Below are 24,001 nucleotides of genomic sequence, written 5' to 3' on the forward strand. Positions count from 1 at the left end.
TGTCATTTACAAAGCTTCCTGCTAGAGGTTGGAGACTCATAACTGAAAATACATGTTTGCAATTCTCAGACAGTTTTTGCAGAACTTTGGGTTCTTCATTTTAAAGTACAGTATCAAGGTGACCATACCTTTTGTGGGACTTCCTGAAACTATACACATGGATGGCTTTGTCCTATTCCCAGTACCACTCCTGCCAATGCCTTACTGGTTTCTCCTGGGAGCACTTCCTTAATCAGTCACTTACACACAAATCCTCTTTTTCAAGTCTTACTGACAGAGATCAAAATAGGGTAAATCTAGTCTCTTAGGAACTGCTATGGATAAAAAAGAAGCAAACCTAAAGCAAAAGAGAATACATGGTGTAAAGATACACCATGTTCATAGCAGAATTATTCACAGTAGCTGAAACATGAAGTAACCCAACAGTCTACCAATGGATGAATAGATAAATGAAATGTGGTCTACACACACAATGGAATATTACTCAGCCTTAAGAAGGAAGGAAATTCCAATTTATGCTATAACATGGATGAACCTTGAGGACATTACACTAAGTGAAATAAGCCAGCCATGAGAAAACAAATATTGTATGATTCCATTTATATGAGGTACTTAGAGTAGTTGAATAGATACAGAAAGTAGAATGCTGGTTGCCAGGAGTTAGGGTGAGGGGTGGGGGCATAGGAAATTATTGTTTGAGTGATGCAGTTTCAGTTTCACAAGATGAAAAGAACTCTGGAAGTAGAGAGTGGTGATGGGTGTACAACAATGTGAATGTATTTAACACCATTGAACCATACATTCGAAACTGGTTAAAATGGTCAATTTTATATTATATATGTATTTTGCCACATTAAAAAAATGGGGAGAAAAACGGAATTGTAAGGATCTGGAAGTCACTTGTGAGACACAGGACACTACACTTGGGAGAGAGCTGATGTGGTTTGAAGTGTTGGGGTTCAGAGCCAATGGCCAAGAAAGAATTCTTGAGAGGTCTTAGGTGCAAAAAGTTTTCATTAAAGCATAGGGACAGGACCCATGGACAGAAAAAGTTGCACTTGGATTGTGAGGAGTGACTGATTATATATGGAGGAGAAAGTGGCATCAGGTTCCCAAGAAATTGAATCTGTAGGTTTCTGTAAGTTTGGCTATTGTTAAAATTGCCTTTTTTTATTTGTAAATCATTAAGACAGTTGCAAACTGATGGAGACTTATGTCTTGCATGACTGTGATCTCTCTCAGTTAACCATTTATTTTTCCCTTTCCTTTGTTCTTGGCCAGCCAAGAGTGCCTGAGGAATGTCACACATATCCCACGGGAGGGGGGAGGGGGAGTTGTTAGTTCAGGCTTTGCCTTCAGTTTACCTTTGTTTCCCACATCAAAAACTACTAGAGGTGAGATACTATATGGTGCCAATGGAATACCTCTCAGTGCTGGCTCAAGAAAACAAGCCATACATTCCAGACATCCAAAGGCAGCTATCAAAAGCTGAGAGAGTCAAATGGCCCTCCCCAGAATAAATAGGCTTACTAAGAGTGGCTAGGTTAATATTAGAGCAAAAGAAGGAGGATATCAAGACCGCCACATAGTGCAATGGAGATCAGATGCCAGCAGCTACAAGACTTTAATAATAGCCAGTGGGAATTTATGAGCCACCCAGAGATAGACTCCCAGTGATTCGTCCGGGTGTGGGCTCAGTGTCTGACAGTTGTAACATCTCCTAGGGGAGATGACATGCATAGAAATCACCCCCATCACAAAAGGCAAGGCACGATGTACACCACAAGGAATATCCAAGTTGAATACTATGAAAATGCAGTGTAGAAGGAAATGTCTTCCAGATGAGAAAATTTGCAGCAGCTGAGACCATGTGAACAAAAGCATGGAAATGGTGTGTTGGGGGTCGTAATCATCTAGAGATTTAGGAGGAGCTGTGATACAAATTATAAATACCACGGTATATTGATTAAAGCATTTATTGACTCCAGCAAACTCTGGGACTTACTCAAGTGTTCCTCACATTTAAATGTCACACACAGACACTCAAGCATTGCAAATGTTCCCAAGACATACACAGTCATTTGTTACACATGCTCATAGGTCACACACCAATTCAAAAGTTTCTATTCTGCCTGCTTAGCCACAATGCTAAAGGGAAGCTTTCAGCAGAGCAGTCAGAGTCCTTCCCTCATGGAATGTTCCCTCTTCAAGGATTCTAAGGCCTTTTGATCTTAAAGGGAGGGCCCAGTCCCACCTTGGTTTTTCACTTCTACTCTCACAGAGTTCATGCTAACCTGCTATTCAGATCTCCAGAAATTCACAAGGTGATGAAAGCTTCCCCCAAAAGAAGTTTTTACTGGCCTTCATAGCATTAATAATGATAACTATGGTCACTTTCTATCACATACAAACTTAGAACATTAACAAACTCACAAGCTTTTTATTGATCATAATCCACACAGAGTCCTGCTAAACAATTTGAAAATAAAAGCTGCTGGGGGTGAAACTCTTTATACTCACATTCTCCCCAACTAAACCTAATCTTTCCTAGAAACATGTAATTTCCCAAAACTGTATTAGGAGGAAATAGGACATTTGAACAGACCAATTACCAGCAATGAAGTTGAACTGGTCAAAAAACTCCCAGAAAACAAAATTCCAGGACCAGATGGCTTCTCGGGTGAATTCTACCAAACATTTACAGAAGAGTTAATACTTGGGGCACCTGGGTGGCTCAGTCAGGTTAGGATCCAACTTTGGCTCAGGTCATGATCTTGCAGTTCGTGAGGTTGAGCCCCATGTTGGGCTCTCTGCTGTCAGCACAGAGCCTGCTTCAGATCCTCTGACTCCCTCTCTCTCTGCCCCTTCCCTGGTCTCTTGCTCTCTCGCAAAAATAAACAAACACTTAAAAAAATTAAAATAAAGAAGAGTTAATACCGATTCTTCTCAAACTGTTCCAAAAAATAAAAGAGGAAGGAAATCTTCCAAATTCACTCTATGAGGGCACCATTACCCTTATACCAAAACCAGATAAAGACACTACAAAAAAAGAGAACTATAGGCCAATATCTCTGATGAACATAGATGCAAAACTTCTCAACAAAATATTTGCAAACAAAATCCAATAATACATTTCAAAAGTTGTTCACCTCGATCAAGTGTGATTTATTCCTGGGAGGCAAGGGTGTTTCAATATTTGCAAATTAAGCAACGTGATACATCACAACAATAAGAGAAAGGATAAAAACTATATAATCATTTCAATAGATGCAGAAAAAGCATTTGACAAAGTACAATCTCCATTCATGATAAAAAGTCTCTAGAATTTGTCTCAGTGAGTGGCACCACAATCTACCCAAGTGTCCCAGCAATAGCTTATATGTCATCCTTGCCTCTGCCCTACCTCTATTCACCTACATCTAATTAATTACCATATCCTGTGATACCTGCCTTACTTACCATTCTCAGTTCTCCCCCTCTCTTTCCATCTTCATTTCTACTGCCTTAGTTTGGGCACAACCATGGCTTACAGATCACTCTGACAATTTTTTGCCTCCCTACATTCATTCTGGCTCCCTTCACTTGGTTCTCCATATTACAGCCAGGTCTTTCTAACGTGTAGTGATAAGAATAAACTCCAAATACTTTACATGACAAACAGCTTTGTGAGGGTCCCAACAGGAAACTCATGACATACTCAAACTGGGAAATTGAGAATATAAGGAAGGAAAATTAATTTCAAAGCAGTGGGCAGAATTTAGAGTAACAGTGGGGTTACAAACTGCCTCTTTTTGGCCAGGACTTAGGGGTTTCCTGGGATTCAGGACTTCCAGTGTTAAAACCCAGAAGTCCCAAGCAAACCCAGGATGAGTTACTCAGACTCAAGCACAACCAGGATGTTAGGGCATGAGAAAGGAGTAGTCGCCAGAACCCAGAAAGGAAAGGTGTTGGGAGACTACAAGAGCTGTGGTATTTGGAAGGGGAGCAACAACCAACTGATAGACACCCAGCAGGAAGGAAGCCAGAAAAATAGAGACCCAAAGCTCATGCTCATCATGCCTTCCCAATTCCTATTGGTGCCTCCCATTGACTTAATAACCAAGAGGAAAGGGCAAGGGAGATTATTTGATGTTGTCATATGAATCAGTCTAAGGGAGGCAGAAAGATGGTGATAGAAGGAGTCAGTGTGACATTTCAGGCTTTGAAGATAAAGGAAGAGGGCCACAATCCAAGGAATACAGGTGGTCCTTAAAAAACTGGACAAGTCAAGAAAATGAATTATCTCCTGGAGCTTCCAGAAGAACACAGCCCTGCCAATACCTTGATTTTAGTTCAGTGAGACCAATTTCAGGAGTCTCATCTTCAGAACTATAAGAAAATAAATTTGTGTTGCTTTAAGCCACGATAATTGTGGTAATTTGCTGCAGCAAGGATGGAAACTAACCCAGAAGGAAACTTAGAGGGCATCTGGGCCAACTTCTCAGCCAATACATAAGTTGAACCAGGGCTTAGACTGCTGTGGGAAGTGAGTTCACTCTGCTGTTAGTGTGGAGTTTGTGAAGGTCTTTGACCTGGGAAGTGACATAGAGTTACGCTTCAGGAAGAATTATTCAGCTCCCTCCCACCTCAGGAATAGGTGAGATGGGAAGGAGGAATGACTGAATGAAAGATATAATCAGTCATAAAGCTACTATGAAAGTCTGGTTAAGAAGTGTGGGTTTAGGGCTGCCTGGGTGGCTCAGTCAGTTGAGTATCCACTCTTGATTTTGGCTCAGGTCATTATCTCATGCTTTGTGAGACAGAGCCCCATGTCAGGCTCTGGGCTGTCAGCACTTGGGATTCTCTCTCTCCATCTTTCCACCTCTCTCTCTCTCTCCCTCCCTCTCTCTCTCTCTCTCTCAAAATAAATAAATAAACTTAAAAAAAAAGTATGGGTTTAAAATGGGGGTGGATCCAGTAGAGAAGTGTAGGAAGACAAATTTGACAGAGATGTTGCCATCATGTAAAGAATGAGACTGTTGGGAATAAGAGCACACCTGGAGCCAGTGTGCTTGGAGAAGGTAAAGAATCCAAGAGAACGTGGCCACAGGGCAAACAGTATCTGTGACCAAATATTACATAAAATTACAAAATTTTGTTTGACCCTTTGAACAAGGAATTGAATTAAATGGTTCCACGGGATTTCATATCCACCAGGCTAACAAATTCCATCTTAAGAAGACCAGCTATGATGTCACTTGTTACCACATCTAATGAAGATATTTTGTCCTCACCTCACTCTCGCTCTTAGCTGAGCCATGTTCTCCTCATTGAAACATCACACTCTCCCAGGTTTCTCCCGCTCAGTCTCTTTTGAGGGCTCCTCCTACTTCTTCCTCAATCTAAAATGTCGGAGTTGACTTCCAGGGCTTTCCCTTGTCCACATTCTCCTCCATCTCATCTATTCCCACAACTTTAAATACCCTAACACTGCCGTCTCCTCATTTTACATCTCCATCCCAGAACTCTCTTCCAAGCTTAAGCCTCATACATTCAACTGCTTAACTGGTAACTTTACTTAAATATTTTTAAATCCATCTCAATTTTAAAGTACCAAAATTAGAACACTTAATTCCCCACCACACTCACAAAAAGCTCTGTTCGTCTGCCAATCTACCCATCCTATAGTTCATCCCCAGATGGTCAAGCCAGCGATTGGGACTCAAATTGATTTTTTTTTTCTAAATTCCTATATCCAGTCCCACAGCATTCCTGTAGGCTATGCTTCCAAAATATATCCGGGGTCTCTCCACTTCTGTCCATCTCTACTGCTAACACCATGCTCCAAGCCTAGTCTTTCATCTGGATGACTAAAATTGCCTTCTGACTAGTATTCCTACTTTTACCTCAGTTCCCCTTGAGATTCAATCTCAAAATAGCAAGAATGATCATTTAAAATTGGATTCTGCTATTTTACTATTAAAAATACTTCATTGGCTTTGATATTTTAGATCCTGTCATCCCCTGATTAAAATATTTCTGATGCTTCCTGTGCCATTTAAAATTAAATACTACAATGTGATCTGGTCTCTGTGTATCTTTCCTGCTTCTTCTCACATTTCCAATGCTCATTGCTTGATCACACAGGATTTGACATTTCCTAGACATCACTGACCTCGGAATGGATACCTTTAATCCTGGCTCCTCTCCTGGCTTCTTCTCATTTAGGTCTCAGTCTAAGTGTCCTGTCCTTGAAGAAGTCTTCCCTTATCACTCTGTCTGTTGCTCCTTACCCTGTTAGTATTTATGGGAATATTTTCTCTCCAGCACTTTTGTGTTCCCTCCACTAGAAAGTAAGCTCCTTGTGGATAAGCATCATAGGTCCTATTCACCATTGCACCTCCAGTACCCAACAGTGTCTGATTCATATTAGGTGCTGAATAAAGATTTCACAAGTAGGGGGCACCTGGGTGGCTCAGTCAGTTGAGCGTCCGACTTTGGCTCAGGTCATAATCTCGCAGTTCGTGAGTTCGAGCCCCGCGTTGGGCTTTGTGCTGACATCTCAAAGCCTGGAGCCTGCTTCAGATTCTATGTCTCCTTCTCTCTCTTCCCCTTCCCCACTCATGCTCTGTCTCTCTCTGTCTCTCAAAAATGAATAAATGTTAAAAAAAAATTTAAAAAAAAGATTTCACAAGTAGTAAATAAATGAAACACAGGGCTACTACATCTCATTTCACTTTGGCTCCTAACAATTTGACTACCTGAGGTCATTTAAAGTATCATCACTTTGACATGACCAAATGTTAGGATAGCCAAAAACAAATTTGCACTCAGGAGGAAAAAACTGACACTTTTTTTCCCATGTTGAACTGATCAGTTTAAACAAGGCTAATATATGATAAAGCATGGCTCAAAATAGGCAAGACTATAACAGATCTTTCCAGAGCCATAATGTCTCTACTGCAAATGGCAATGCAGATAGTTTTACTGTGATATTTTTCAAACTGTTTTATAGCCAGTCCTTTTCCTCAACTGCCCTTTTTAATGTCTGGTAGAGTCAGGAAGACTAACCCGCTGGCAACCATTTCTTGAAACTAGGCAGTTTTACTTGATTTTTTAAAATTATTTTTCTCCTTATTTGAACACTTTTATTTTAGAATCTTAAAAGAAGATCCAATTTGGATTGTGTTTTTTGGCCTGATTTCTTCATTATTCAGTTAAGCTAACTGGATGTGTTAAATGTGTGAATATTTTGAGAGGATGCAAGCTGACACTCTTGTTTCTAGGAAATTTGTTCTTTATAGTCTGCCTAGTTTATCATCTTTTGTCAAAGCTAATTGAGATTAATAATCTAACATTTAGATGCTACTGTTTAATAAAACATGGCTTCTACTAAATACTATTTAGTTATAATTCTGACAAAGTAATAGACATTCATTTTAGAAAATTTGGAAAAGATTTTTAAAAAAGAAAAAATTATCAATAAAATTCCAACTAGAAATAACCTTTTCTTGCTTGTTATGTATCCTTCCAAGGTTTTTATATACCCATATACATAGTCATTCATTAACTCACTCATTTGACATTTATTGAACAGCTATTATTTTCAAAAAGAAGTCTAGATGCTGCTGACCAAGACAGATGAGGTCCATACATTCAGGTACTTTACTTTCTAGGCAACACATGAGAACACTAACGAATAAGATGATTTCCATTAGTGATGACAGCTATGAAGAACATAAAACAAGTAATGTGATGGAGTAAAGTTCATAAGGGGTGGGACAGTGAGGGCTGGCTACTTCAGAGAAGGTTCACAGGGAAGACATCTCTAAGAGTATATTTGATCTGAGACCCAAAGAACTAGGAAACACCAGTCATGGGAGGGTGTACAGGAAGGACATTCCACACAGAGGGAACAGAACATGCAAAGAAAGAGTCTTACTGTTTCTAGTAACTGCCACAGGTAAGTGTGGCTAAGTGTGGCTAAGACCAGAATATAAAAAGGCACAAACAGGGATCTCTCACATACATTATGCATTTTGACCAGCTTCATGCACACTTTTTCATTCGTGATATTTTTCACCCAGAGAATTTAAATTTTTATGTTGTCAAATCCATCAGTTTTTCTCTTTGTTGTTTCTTCCATTAGAAAGTCCTTTACTTTAACCTTCAATTAGAAAGATAATCACCTGTATCTTCTTCAAGCACTTCTATTGTTTCACTAACACATCCACAGTTTATTATGACCTATGATGGAGATTTAAGTGGTGTTTTTCCCTAAGTAAATAACTCATGTCTGAGTATAACTTTTTGAATAATCTTTTTTTCCCCTGCTAATTTTGATGGCACCATTATCATATCCTTATTTCTTATTCTGAAGACTAATGATAAGAAGAGTGATATGAGTGGAGTGACCTAAACAGTCTTTTAGGACATTTATTCTGGCAACAATTTGAAGAAAGAATTAACTGGTCAAGAGCCTGAAAGGTGGAAAATCAATCGGCAAGCTGCAGTCATCATTCAGACACAAGATACCAAAGGGCTTGAATTAGGGCCATGACACTCAGAATGGAAGAGAAAGTCAATAGGTAAGGAAAACACTGAAGATATTAAGCAAGCAAAACTCATCAAATGACTGGATATGTGGCTGAAAAAAATAAGAAGAGAAAATCCAAGATGATTCTGAGTGTAACTCAAAGTGTAATTCCTCCCTATTGACTCATGCTGCTTCTTCATACTTAAACAATTACGTTTACTTATTATTCAAAACTCAAATTAAATATTGGAGCAAGGCAAAATCCAGCAGGCTTTTCTCGTAGCACATGAGAAGCAAAAATTTAGGAGCCAAATCTACAAATTGAGTCCTGATCTCATCTATCCCATATCCCTGTCTGAAAACATTGCTTATCTGGAATTTACTCTCAATGGGCTGAATTACACTTGTTTCACCTCCAGCTTCCCAAATCTTGACTTCTGCTTCTTTTTCCTTCAGGGAAACCAGTGTGGCTTCCCTTTCTCCCTCATGCTGGATTAGTCTCACCAAGAGGAGGAATTAAGGTGACCCTTAGGACTGTGATAATTACTCAGATGGCTGTAAGTCACTCCTCAACAAACTTGATCCAAGCTTTTCTTATTCTCCAAAATAGCCTCCATGGTATCCTAGTGAATGTTCCTCTGTAGAAATTCTTCCAACCCAATCACTTAAGTAGAACAATTCTCCCAGGTATTCTTCCTCATGGTTTCAGAGGTAAGGGAGGCCATCCATCCTCCCTTATGCCAGTCAGTATTTCTAGACAGTCAACATTTACAGAAGATTTGAACACAAATATGAAAATTATATGCTACCACCTACTTCTATCCATGGCACTATAATGCATAGGGTTATGAAAGCATTTACCATGTTTACTTTAAGAATATTAAGACAGAAAGGAGAATGGTGGTTACCAGGGAAGTGACTACTCAGTGGATAGGAGGTTTCTGTTTTATGAAAAATTCTGAAATTAGATAGTGGTGATGGTCGCACAACAGCGTGAATGTGGTTAATGCCACTGAACTGTACACTTCAAAATGGTTAAAGTGGTAAATTTTATGGTTGTGTATTTTATCACAAATTTTTTAATTACATTTGCTTATTTTGTTGTTGAGGATGTCTTTACCAGATTTCAAGACGCCCTCTCTATAAATATCCATGGGAGAAATGTCTGACTATATTACTAATATTCTCAATTGCAAAGTGGATCATGTTTCCCTTTAACACTGGCCAACAGGAAGGTTTGAGCCAACTTTAGCCTTTCCCTGGCAAGTGCATAGTATTTCACAGCTTGTCTTTTTGCACTAATTCCAGGCTGCACTGTACTTTCCTATCTTTATTTTTCCTTTGCTTCATTTTTCATTCCTACTTTCAATTTATTTTATCTTGCTACCATATATATAAATCTTTGTGAGATACCTTAAATCATTTTAATAATCTGGCAGAATATAAATAACCTAAACATCAAAGTATGACCAGATATGGCATTTGTTTATTTTGTCTCTCATAATGTCGTTTCTTTTCTTGGTATAAACTCCAAGATGGTCCTTGCATTGAGATCTCTGAGAAATCCTACTAGACTTGAGACACATTTTTATTAGGTAATTAGCTTCCTCATAGTGAACTTCTTTTTTGTGACTTTATTCACACCTGGTACTTTCTTTGGTTAACTGAACACTGTGAAGCACCATATTACAAATGCAGTGATAATGATGAAGTGTCCTTAACTCTGAGTAACAGCCACTGTTGAAAAAACAAATCACACTTCCTCTCTGTCATGTTTTTACTGCTTTCCATGATTACAAGGAACAAGAAGCTTAGCAGTGCCTTTTTGTCCAAAGTGCAAAAAAAATGGTACATTTTAGAAAAAAACAATAGACTGCTATGATACACATTTTTCTTATGTTTGTGGCAAATTGGAAAGAACATAAATAACTCCTCAAAGCAATGATGCAGAGGCTTTTTTTTTTTTTAGAGAAGGAGTCCCATAAAACAGAGACTGGGTACAATGGCAGAGAATATTTTTAAATGAAATTTCCACAGCTGGTTTGAAACAAAGACTGAATAAATGAACATTTAGAATATGGCTTAGAGATTAGACTGGTCATTAAGGCTTTATTGCTGACTAATATGGTGGAAATAGTAATGAGTTTATCTATTTGCTCAACAAATGCAGGGTCCATCTGAAAGCCTCCCATGTCGGTTACTGAGACTCACTGTGGACCCCAAGAATTTGGGGCAGAGAGGGCAGAAAAACTGTAAATAAAAAAAAAAGAGGATCAGAACCACATGCATAGACTTTAAACCCTACCTTGAAGATGTTCAACTGATCTCTTCTGAATTCTCTCTTGAGCCAGAAAGGTAGTGATTTAAAGATTAATGTCAGATGCATTACCAAGTATTATCTTATGTTGAAAGAGCATCAAGATTTATAATTATCAAGGGGCGCCTGGGTGGCGCAGTCGGTTAAGCGTCCGACTTCAGCCAGGTCACGATCTCGCGGTCCGGTCCGTGAGTTCGAGCCCCGCGTCAGGCTCTGGGCTGATGGCTCAGAGCCTGGAGCCTGTTTCCGATTCTGTGTCTCCCTCTCTCTCTCTGCCCCTCCCCCGTTCATGCTCTGTCTCTCTCTGTCTCAAAAATAAAAATAAAAAACGTTGAAAAAAAAAATTAAAAAAAAAAAAAAAAAAAGATTTATAATTATCAAAAAACGAGCTGTTGTTGCTTTGGAAGATGTTGCTTTTCCGGTACAGACATGTTCTCATTTGAAGCTCACAACAGCCATATTCAAGCAAATGAGGAAACATTCTCTGAGAGGCAAAGCAATTTCTCAACAGTTACACAGAGAGTAAATGGCAAGATCAGGATTCAAAACAGGATCTGTTTGGGTTCAGCACCAGGAATCAGCACCATTACACCACAATGCCTCACAGACTCACTCAGCAAACTGACAAAATGCTCTCACAGACTTCTGAGGAACACAAAGAAAATGCTGCTGCAACAAAATTTAACAGTTCAAAGATGCTGTGATTTTCACTAAATCGCCTGGATTATGAGTGCAGGAAGCAAAATATAACCTGGGTTTCCCAGCACTCAGTCCAGAACTTAGGCACTGCAGCACATGCATTAGTGTACACATGTATATACACATATACACACACACATACACATATGCATGCACACACAGAGAGTGACGGGAGATCGACTTTACAACTGCACACTACTGATAATGCCAAAGAAGAAATGCATCACCTTATGCTGAAGAAGCTGTGAAAGCAGAAAAATCAATCTACTGTTTTAATAAAAAATGTGGAAACTGAGAAGATGAGCTATGGTGCAATCACTTTGGGCGGACCTGGCTATTTTGCTATTAATCATTTCTCTACTGTGCAGTCAGCAGAACTTTATTTCAGTCTATTCAGTGCTTTGTTGGGTCCACTTCAGAGGCACTGTAACCAAGTGGGATGAGATTATGAAGCCATTATTGTATCCTCAGTATTGGGAACTGTGCCCATAGTTGCAATCTTCAAGTAGAAAGATTAACCCTGAAAAAAAGACGATCATTTTCCACAAGACCAGAATATCAAAAGTTCCTGACATGACAACTTACATTCTAGCAATTACAAACCTCAGATTGGAGATAAAATCTTAGAGTGTATCTGGAATCAGTCTTCAATCACTAACTTTCTGTTTTAAGAAACAGTTCAAATAAGATTTATTTCTTACAACTAGGGTCTTAAATTTCCTTATAGATTTGGTTAGTTTTGTCTTCTACTCCCAAACTAATTTGGGGATGTCAGTAACTGCCTCAGAGGCCTTCAGACTGCTCCCTCCTGATGTCTGATTCTACTAGTTACTGAGTTACCTAGAGAGAATAGGGAGCATTTTTTTACCAAGCCTCTTAAATTAACATACATGAGTGAACTGAATATCTAAAATATCCAAGATCTTGAAGAATCAGCCTATACATGGGAAGACGCTAGTCAAAAAAAAAAAAAAAAAGGAACAATGCCTTCAAGGACCCATCACCACTAATCCCTCAGCAGTACACTCTTTAGGTCTAAGCATCCTCCCTGGGAATGGATGTAGCTATGGTGCATCCAATATTGATGACCATTTTTGAACCAAGCTTGACTACCATTAGGTTCCCAACATCAAGAGCTGTCCGAGGCAGAGGTGTTAAGTCTCAGCATAAACCCAGAAAACATGAGTAGGGTCCCTTTTCTAAATATCATATTCCCTTCTGAGACAGAGCTACCTGAGCCAAGGGTTTTCTTTGTATTAGATCAATTATTTTCTATTGCTTTGTGAAGGAAAAACCCCAAACATAAAAACAAAAGGATGCATTTGTTGAGGAGTAGAATATTTTATCTTCTTATTTTCATTCCAATACTAAACATCTTTAACTCTTTATGACTCCCTCCCCTTACACTCTGCCCCAAGGATAACAACACTCTATAAGACTTTTTGTGTCCTACAAGTTTGCTATCCTGACACTTCAGTGGCCCTGGCTGTGGATTTTGCTGGCCTCTGCACATTTGCATGCTGTGCTATCCTACCTTGAGTTCGGTCTTCCTCGTTCCTCCCCAAAAGGCTCCTCTTTCCAATGTGTTACCTGCTTTATCCTCAACTGTAGCACCAAAAAGACCTCATGACTCTCTAAGGCCCTCAGTGGCCTCACCTTTGGCAAAATCATCCCAGGAAAAGACCTCACTAACCAAACTCCAGGTCCCATAAGAGGCCCATCCTTGCCCACTGGTCACAAAACCTAAGACTTCATTGGTCCTAGATCCCTCTCGTTTTTCAGTGTCAAATCCACCAACAAGTCTAGTCTCAGGACAAGTAGTGTCAGTCAGCAAGCTAACTATTAAATATTTCTGGCCAAAGAAACACATGTAGCATTAATATGAATGCATTTCCCTATCAGCATCATCTAAGTCTGTTGGGCAGTATTCAGGTCCTTAAGCATGCAGATTAATGCTGTTTATCTCAGTTCTGTTGTTTGGGGGTACAAATAAATTTCTTTGGGATAAAAAAATGAGAAAGATTATTCTCTAAAAAGGTATCCTTCTTTGTATTGCTTTCTTCTTTTTCCCCCCTTTCAAAGTGTCTATCATGTGTGTATACCCAGGTAAAATTACAACTTCCTATTTAGAACAGGTGAGTAGGGCTTAAAAAGAATATTTTCACATAAATTAAATCTTCTGGGGGGTGCTTGGGTGGCTCAGTTGATTAAACATCCAACTTCAGCTCAGGTCATGACCTCACGGCTCGTGAGTTTAAGCCCTGCATTAGGATCTCTGCTGTCAGCATGGATCCTGCTTCAGATCCTCTGTCCCCATCTCTCTCTGTCCCTCCCCCACTCTCTCTCCCTCAAAAATAAATAAAAACATTAAAAAATCTTCTAATTCCTTTCATCATCCCTTTCCAAGACATGAATTACATATGCATAGACCAAACGATGAGTTTCTACACAATACAGTCATCAATTTTATATAGATTACTAAAAGCATATTCATTCAGATTCCATTAATTTGATATTTCTCATGAAGTAGGTTTAGCTGTATTCTGTGAAAAATTACTGTCCTAAACAAATGAAGACAAAGTACGAAGTGGGCTTTATATGACATCAATCTTCAATCTCTTCTAAACTACATTTTTCTCAAGAATTCTAGAACTATCTGTATACACATGTCACAAAGTTCTTCATTCATCAAATCATTGTTATTTTGTTTGTGCCAAACATCTACCCTCAAGGAATTTACAATCTGGTAACTACAAACTACGAATTTCCCTAGGTAGAAATCATTCTTATGGTTGGATTTTTAAAGTATCTAAGACTTTTGTATGTAAGAAAGTCACTATACATAAGTTGTGCAACAGAACAATAAATACATTATGACTTTATGACTTAGCCTCAGAACTAGGTCATCCTGATATCTGTGTATTAACCTACATGTACCTTTCTTACCCCCTCATCTGGCTCTCCCACACCCCCACCAGTACTAACAACTATCCTGAAATTTGTAGCTATTATTCTTTTGCTTTCCTTATAGCACTGCTCCATATATGTATATTCTTAAACATTAACTTAAGTTTTGCTACTTTATAAACATTTTAAAAATCAAGTTGTATTAAGTTGTATGGACTCTTTTGTAACCTGCTCTTTTTTGTTCACTGTTTTTAAGATTCATCTATCCTACAGCTGTGTAGTTATGATCTGTTCATCTTCACTACCATACAATATTCCATTTATTAATCTATTCTCATGGTGATGGACATTTGGCTGTTTCCAATAATTTTCTATTACAAGTAACAGTGTTGATACTGCTATGAATATCCTTGCATGTGTATGGTATTTATATTCAAGAGTTTATCTAAAATATACCTAGGAAAGTGCTGGAGTATTCAAGTTTACAATATAATGCTAAAGATCATTTCGAAAATGGCTGTGCCAATTTATACCTTCCTCAGCAAGGTATAATTTTCCATTGATCCATATCCACTCCAACAGTTGATATTGGCACATCTGCCTTTTAAATTTTGCCAATTTAGTGAATATGTAATGTCATACCTTTGTGAATTTAACTCACATTTCCTTGATCATCAATAAAATTGAGTACATTATTATATGTTTCCTGGCCATTTGGATTCCCTTTGTAAATGTCTATCCAAGCCTTTTTGTTCATTTTGCATCAGTTTGTCTTTTTCTTATTGATTTGTAGGTATTATTTATTGATAAAATCTTACTGATTTGCAGGTAGTAATTCTGTGTCAGTTACATATGTTGTAAATTACATCTCCTGATTTGTGATTTGTCTTTTCATCCTCTTTATGGTGACTTTTGTTGAACCAAAGTTCTTCCTCTTAATGTAATTGAATTTATTGGTCTTTTTTTTTTTTTTTTTAACGTTTATTTATTTTTGAGACAGAGAGAGACAGAGCATGAACGGGGGAGGGGCAGAGAGAGAGGGAGACACAGAATCTGAAACAGGCTCCAGGCTCTGAGCTGTCAGCACAGAGCCCGACACGGGGCTCAAACTCACGGACCGTGAGATCATGACCTGAGCTGAAGTCGGACGCTTAACCGACCGAGCCACCCAGGCGCCCCTATTGGTCTTTTCTTTCATGATTAATGCTTTTTATGTTTTAAGAAATCATACTCACCTCTGAAGCAAAAGAGATAATAAATCATGCCTTTGATCTATTAACTATTTGTCCTTAAAAATTATATAATTTAATTTCCTTGAAGTATTCTACAATTTTAACCAGTATTTGGGATTCATAGGACCACCTGTATCACAATCACCTAAGTAATTAAAAAAAATTTTTTTTAACATTTATTCATTTTTGAGATTGAGAGAGGCAGAGCATGAGCAGGGGAGGGGCAGAGAGAGAGAGACACAGAATCTGAAGCAGGCTCCAGGCTCTGAGTTGTCAGCACAGAGCCCGACGTGGGGCTTGAACTCACAGACTATGAGATTATGACCTGAGCTGAAGTCAGCCGCCCAACCAACCGAGCCACCCAGGTGCCAACCCTAACTCATAGGTGGATGGGTGATGGGTTAAATAGGTGATGCAGTTTAAGGAGTGCACCTGCTGTGATGAGCACCAGGTGATGTATGGAATCGTTGAATCACTATATTGTACACCTGAAACTAATATTATTGTATGTTAACTAGAATTTAAATAAAAACATTTAAAAATAAAATAAAATGCTAATTTACAGTCCTCATTTTTTTCAACATTTATTACATAACTTTTACATGACAAGTCTGTTCTAAGCCTGAGAATACAGAAATAGACAAGACAAACAAAATACCTCTGAGAGTCTGTAGTTTACATGTATGGGAGAGAAAGAAAATAAGCAATAAATGGGTAAAATTCATAGCATACGTTCTTTTTATTTGTCTTCCTCCTTTTGTTTCTCTACTATGGGGCCCCTAGTCTCTTCTGACTGTTCTGCTATGGCAATGACATCTTTGCAGATGCTATCAAAAAGTGAAGCTATGACATATGGTTAGCCTTGAATATTTAATTCTAGGGACAGCTGATAGCATACAACAATAAGCAGGATGCTAGTGAGTCATAAAAACTCACTTCTAATAGAGAGCAAATTGTTTCAAATTGAGTATTTCTCTAAACTTGGCAGAAGCACACCATCTTGACTGATGTTTCAATACCTGATCATACTAATAAATGCACCAAGGCCCTTGCTTTTATTTAAAAATAATAAGCTTTTTTCTTATTTGAAAAACTTTATTGCTTCAATGGCAAATTTAGATCTTACATTTTGGATTTACAATAAAATATTTAACTACATTATCTTCGAATAACTATGGAAACTGCACTCTGGGAAAGTTCAAAGTTGAAATTAAGATAGAAAAAGAGATTTCACAGCTAATCTTGCTTAAGGCTTCTGTGCAAATTGTCCGTTTGCAATTTAAATATTTATTTATTTGAGAGAGACAAAGAATGTGAGTGGAGGTGGGGCAGAGAGAGAGGGAGAGAGAATGCCAAGCAGACTTCACATGGTCAACAAGGAGCCCAACGCAGGGCTCAATCCCACGAACCTCAAGATCATGACCTGAGCTGAAACCAAGAGCCAGACGCTTAACTTAATGAACCACCAGGCACTCCTGTCCGTTTGCAATTTGGCCCCCAAATCTCCTTATGCTCTCACCTGCATTTTAGGGGATGACAGCCTGAGAACCAGATTTTCCCTAATCTCTACAACAGAGTTCTGGGTTAGAGAATGCCAATGAGAGGCATCATGGATGATTCGACGGTAGGAAAGAGGAAAGCCAATTCATTGTTCCCCAGCTACAGCAGACATGGGACCCTGCAAATGCAGGATTTTGCAAGCACCTCTATACATTTCCTCATGCATCTCCTAACTTGGTGCTGCAGGTTTGTGAAGTGGCTGCAACTTACTGATTTCCTGAAAGCTGGTGGTGAACCTAAGATCTAGCAATGGCCTTCCTTGACCTTCTATACTTGCAGTTCCTCTAATGATTGTAAAAGCACCTAATTACTTATATTAAATCCCTATCTTGCTTGAAATACGTGGAGTGGCTTCTGTTTTCTAAACTAAATTCTGAGTAATACACCATCCCATTCCATTTTCTTTTGCCTTTCTTGTTTTCTAAATCCCCAAATCATGATTAATTTGATTGATAGCCTTCAAACACAGAAGACACTCCCCCCACCCAGATTACTGAACTGGAGACCTGAAACCCCAGAAAATCTAACCTTTAAGTTAATTGATTGGGAGCCCAACAGATCCTTTGAACCATAGGAAAAACAAACCTCAACAAGAGACGTTGTATTTCATGAGTATTATGGCCATAAAATTTTCACAATATGCCGGAAATTCTATTTATTAATATGTATGTGCAAGTACTAAAATGGCCTTTTTGAGAATTAAGTATTTTGAACATCTGATCAGGTAATTGAATCTACTAAACTTTAAAGGTCATATCACTACTAAAGGCCAATTTACTGAACATTCAAAGTATGCCTTACAATTTAGCATCTGTGGTAGTTTGGTAGGGCTGTCAGAACAAAGTACCACAAAATGAGTGACTTACACAGAAGAAATTTATTGTCTCACAGAAGTCTGAGATCAAGGTGTCGGCAGGGCCATGCTCCCTCTGATGGGAGTGTGAAGGCACTAGGTAAAGATCTTCTCTTGGCCTCTCTCCTAATTTCTGCTGGTTTGCTGGCAACCTTTGTTGTTACTTGGCTTGTGAGTTATTACCCCAATCTCTGCCTTGTCTTCACGTGGTGCTTTTCCTAGTGTGTGTCTCTGTGAGCAAATTTCCCCTTATTTTAAGAACACCAGTCATATTGGATTATGGCCCACCTTAATTACCTCATCTTAGCTTGATTAACCCTCTAAAGACCCTATTTCCAAGTAAGGTTACGTTCTGAGGTACCAGCAGTTAGAACTCAAACCTATCTTTGGGGAGGGACACAATTCACACCAGCATCCTTTAGAATTGTTTTTCACTAATGTCCTCAAGGCAAAATGTCAACAATACATCACAAGCCACATTCTGAATCTAATAAAATTCTAACAATTAAAAATAAGTAGAGCTTAGTCCTTAAGTTTTCTTCCCATATGTCACTCAAATGAAAAGAGTGCCTGCCAGTTCTAAATGACCTTGATCTTTTTTCATGCTGTGTATTTAGATCTTTAATTATAACAATAATATATGATTATAAAAAGCCATTTAGAGGTGCACAAACCAGGTATCTTTTCCATCCTCCTCTCCTCCCCACCTCAAGTCCCATGTCACGGAGAAGTTCCATTCAGAGTACTGGATTCAGATCCATCCAGATCTTTTTAATACATGCACATATAAACATTGTTCTCTTTTTTGCTTACTTGAATTTCCTAACATGTCCGAATAAACACATACACAGCTTACCTAAAACAGAAAAAATAAAAGCTTTAAGAAAATGAAATGGAATTTTATTCCAAGTTATGTTAAGTGTATCTCTAGAATTTTAGAGGAAAAGCAGGACATAAATATCTTTAGTGGGGAAAAAGGCAACTTACTTGTTTGCAAAATGCAATAGAAATACCTCTTAAGTTCATTATTAGTTCAGTTACTATTCAATTGGGAAGGAACCAACTAGTGCAGTTTCTGGCACACAATAGTTGTTCAATAAATATTAATTAATTAATAAGATAAAAAAGTATTCTCCAGGAAACATCTTTTGGGGCTGGAAAGTCTGGATTAGGACTCTGAGGGGGCACAGGTGGTGTTGTCATTGCTTCTTCCAACGAACAGTTGGGAGTTTCAAAGAGAAAGGAGGCTATGGGAGGTTAAAGGCTGGCTATGCAGATGGTGTTAAAGAAAGAAATTTAGATTTCTGGACTGCAATCTAAAACACCAAAATGATACGCTCTGGGCTAGAAATGCAGCACATGTTAATAGTACAGGGAAGCATATGTTTGTACAAAAATGAACTACTAATCTGAGTAAAAGGTCCTGAAAATGGAGAAGATCTAGACACTGGCTGAAACTTTGCTTCAATTAAGTATCATTAAACCAAATCATTGAGCCACTTTCATCCAAGTTACTTTTTAAATGATAACACAATGTCCACAAGCCCTTCTAATCTTAATATTCAACATATCTATAAAAGAGAGAAAAATTAAAAAGTGACATATGGATCCACCAACTAAGGAGACCTAGCAGGCATGACATGGAAGAAATTACAATAATGCCCAAGTACCCAGTGGTGTCCAGGAGATGATATTAACAACAGATTCACAAATAATAGTCATAGTTCCAGATGATTATACACCAACATGTAGAGTGTGGGTAGAGAACAAAGAAATCTTGATATTCTTTTTAAAAAGACAAAGGCAACACTATGGTTGTCCTTAGACTTGGTAGGCAGCTGCACAGAAATGGAATATTGTGGTTTATATAAACAAAGAAGAGGCAGAATTTTGTTTAGTGTAAATAAGACCTACACTTGCTCAGAGATTCTTAAATGTGAGGGTAAAAATACCCAGAAGAATATAGGGGTAAGGATAAGAGAAGAAATCAATTCTAATAATTCATGTGTTCATCCATTCATTCAACCTAGAAGATATTCAAAATATTTAACAATGGGTATGGCACAACCAATCAGAATGTACACTCTGGCCAATCAGAAGAGATACCAGCTGTAAACAAATGGTATAAAGGCATGAGGCCCCTGGTGCACATATGCTGGCCACCTACCGTCTCTCCATTCAGCAACTGAATAAATACATAAGAACAGTGGTGTGTGTGTGTGCGTGTGTGTGCGTAAAAACTTATGGGACACTTTTAGTCACCTATACTCCCACCTTGCATGACACCTTTGCTCCAAATTATTCTTAATAAAATTGTTAAGGCCACATATTTTCTCTTTCAAGAAAAAGTTTTGAAATTTGCATTTAATTTAAAAACTCATTCTACATAAATATATGGCTTAATCCTATATTTTACTGGTTTCAAATATCTTTTAAACCATGTTTTGCTCATTCTTGGGTCAGTGAAGTAAAGCATCCAATAGTTTCAAGTGTTTCTCTATACTTTGCACATATGAGAATGTGTTTCTCTTGCTTTTACATATGAAATCTAACTTAAATAGGTATTAAATTAAATAGGTATGTCTGAAAAGTTACCTCATAGAAATTTGAAATTAATGCCCCATTGTTCTCCAGCACTTATCATTCCTAAGAATTCTAAGCCAAACAGATTTTTACTCCTTTGCAGGAAAACATTATATGCATTGAGATGTTTCTCTTCATCTGAGTATATTTTGCCAGTATATATCCAAGTGTGATTTTTTTAAATATTTTTATTCTCTTTTTTCATTTTTATAGATTCCCTTCAGGAAATATTTCTGCTTTTATGTCTCTATTATTGTTTCTGTTTCTGTTTCTCTGTCTATCCTTATGCTATTCTTTTCTTTTTCAAAAGAGCTATAACTCTAATAGTTTTCTGAAATATGTATTTTATATATTTCATGGTTTTCATGTTATATATATTTTTATATATATTTGTATATTTATATATATATTATATGTATATATACACATAATATATAGACAAAATTTTTAGCCCCATTAACTCACATATGCACATAATTTTTAGCCTCTGCCTCTGAATCAGACTATTTCTTTTCTTCCTTTCCCTGGCTCTGCCACAATTTTTCTGTTGGTTTCATGTTGCGTGACAGATGTTGCTGAGGTGGTTGGTGCTGTTGTTTTCATCATCAAATGAGGAGCAGGCTGATCAGACATCATGTTTGTCAACAGACAGCTTTTTATGGTTCTCTTTGACTTTGTTCAGGATACATTTGTGTGATGATCAAATCCCCTCTCAGGATCTAAAATGATGGGCAGGTTGATGTACCCTGTCATCGCTGGCAAGTGGCAGATTCAGAATGAAAACACAGTTCTTTTGGCTTCATATTTTTCCTTAATGCTACAGTATAAGAGACAGTTGTACTCAGATATGATAGATGAAGCAGTGATGGTGATATTTACAAATGTATGTCTCTATATGTGCATATGTAAATACTTTATATAATTCATGATAACAGTATATTCTATAACTACTATTCTGTAACAAAAGAGGATTCAAAATAACACGAAAACCAAAGATGATACAGTAAAATAGATTGTTGCTGGAGGTATAAGCAGAAAGCTCAGTTCAGCCTATCTAGAGTAATCCAAAGGGCACTATATGTTGAAAGAAATTGAAGGACTTCTTTCATGTTCATAACAGATGCATGATAATCCTCCTCCTTTGGCTTTCTTATTTGCCCTAAAAGAGCCTGTAGAGTTATGTAATTGCAAAATGAAATGCAGCATGAAGAATGACTTTCCATTTTATGCTACCCACTGATTAAGTGATCCAGTTTACAGCAATGTCAACAGTCATTAAGAAAAGTCAGAGATTAGATACTGTATAAAAACAGACTAGGCAAATGAATAAGTAGCTTAAATAGCTTTTAGAACTTGCTGATACTTAATAATGAGATTTTATAATGAAATTAAAAACTAATTCACCTGTAAATAATGATATTAGTAATGCACAAAACTACGGCAGTGCCATGCATTTCCTGTATGCCTTCTATGGTCCTTCAGTGACAAGTCCTCTATATTACATATATTTACCATCTTGACTCTGGGGGATCATTTTCATTTGGATCATCCTGAACTCTTCAACTTTATGGAGAAAAGTCTGTAAGCCGCTCTTATGATACCATAGCCCTGCTTACCAGCATCTCACTAAATATTTAATAAGCAAAAAATTGTTAAAAAGCCATTTAGCATGACCTCACAGTCCCTTTAGACATTTAAACCCAAGTTTAAATCCAAGTTTCTGTCATTTAATTGTAGAAAGATAACTACATTTTTATATGATTCAGTCACCTAACAGCCCACCAATAATTTGCTTCTCAATTCTTTTTTATTATTATTATTTAGAGAGAGAGAGAGAGTGGGGGAGGGGGACAGAGCAAGGGAGAGAAAGAGAGAGAGAGAGGGAGAGAGAATCCCAAGCAGGCTCCATGCTCAGTGTGGAGCCCAATGCAGGGCTCAATCCCACAACCCTGGGATCATGACCTGTGCTGAAATCAAGAGTGGGGCACTCAACCAACTGAGCCACCCACGTTCCCCATTTGCTATTCAATTCTAAAGCAGATTATTTAGTTTATGCTTTTACATTTTGAATAAAAACAAAATAATTCAAAGAAATCACCCCTGCCAAGATTATGTAGGCAAAAATCACTTGGATTCAGACCCAATGATTTTAATTACCTTTTTTAGTAATTTTTTTATTTGCATATAGGTGACACACAATGTTGTATTAGCATGTTATATTAGTTTCAGACGTACAACAACTCTATATGTTATGCAGTGCTCCCAACAAGTGTAGCTACGAGCTGCCAACTTACAACACTATTACAATATCATTGACTATATTCCCTATACTGTACCTTTCATTCCTGTGCCTGGAAGCCTGATTCATTCCATAACTGGAAGCCTGTATCTCCTACTTCACCTATTTTGCCCATCCCCTACTGCCCTTCCCTCTGAGAACCATCAGTCTCTTCTCTGATTTTATAGGTCTGATTCTCCTTTTTATTTGTTTATTCATTTGTTTTATAAGTGGGATCATATGGTATTTGCCTTTCTCTGTCTGACTTATTTCACTTAGGATAGTACTCTCTAGGTCCATCCACAGTGTTGCAAATGGCAAGATCTCATCCTTCATTATGGCTGTATAGTATTCGTGTGTGTGTGTGTGTGTGTGTGTGTGTGTGTGTGTGTGTATACTCGCGCATGTGCACACATGCACTCACATACATCTTCTTTATCCATTCATTTATCAGTTAACATTTAGGCTGCTCTCATATCTTGACTACTGTAAATACTGCTGCTTTAAACATAGGAGTAGGTATACCTTTTCGAATTAGTGTTTCCCTTTTCTTTGCATAAATAACCAGTAGTGGAATTATTGGATCATATGGTAATTCCATTTTTAACTTTTTGAGGAAACTCCATATTGTTTTCCACAGTGGCTATACCAATTTGCATTCCCATTAACAGTGCATGAGAGTTCCTTTTTCTGCACATCCTTGACAACGCTTATTTCTTGTTTCTTTGGAGGGGCTTTTTTTGTTTTTTTTGTTTTTACTTTAGCCATTCTGACAGGTGTAAGGTCATGTCTCATTGTGGTTTTGACTTCCATTTCTCTGATAACTAGTGATGTTAAGCATATTTTCATGTGTCTGTTGGCCATCTTTATGTCTTCTTCAGAAAAATGTCTATCCAGGTCCTCTGCTCGTTTTTTAATCAGATTATTTTGAGGTCTTTGGTGTTGAGTTGTGTAAGTCTTTATATTTTTTGAACATTAACTATCAGATATATCATTTACAAATATCTTCTTCCATTCAGTAGGTTGTCTTTTATTTTGTTGATGGTTTCCTTTGCTA

Source organism: Neofelis nebulosa, chromosome 12 (genome assembly GCF_028018385.1).
Source record: "Neofelis nebulosa isolate mNeoNeb1 chromosome 12, mNeoNeb1.pri, whole genome shotgun sequence".
NCBI lineage: Eukaryota > Metazoa > Chordata > Mammalia > Carnivora > Felidae > Neofelis > Neofelis nebulosa.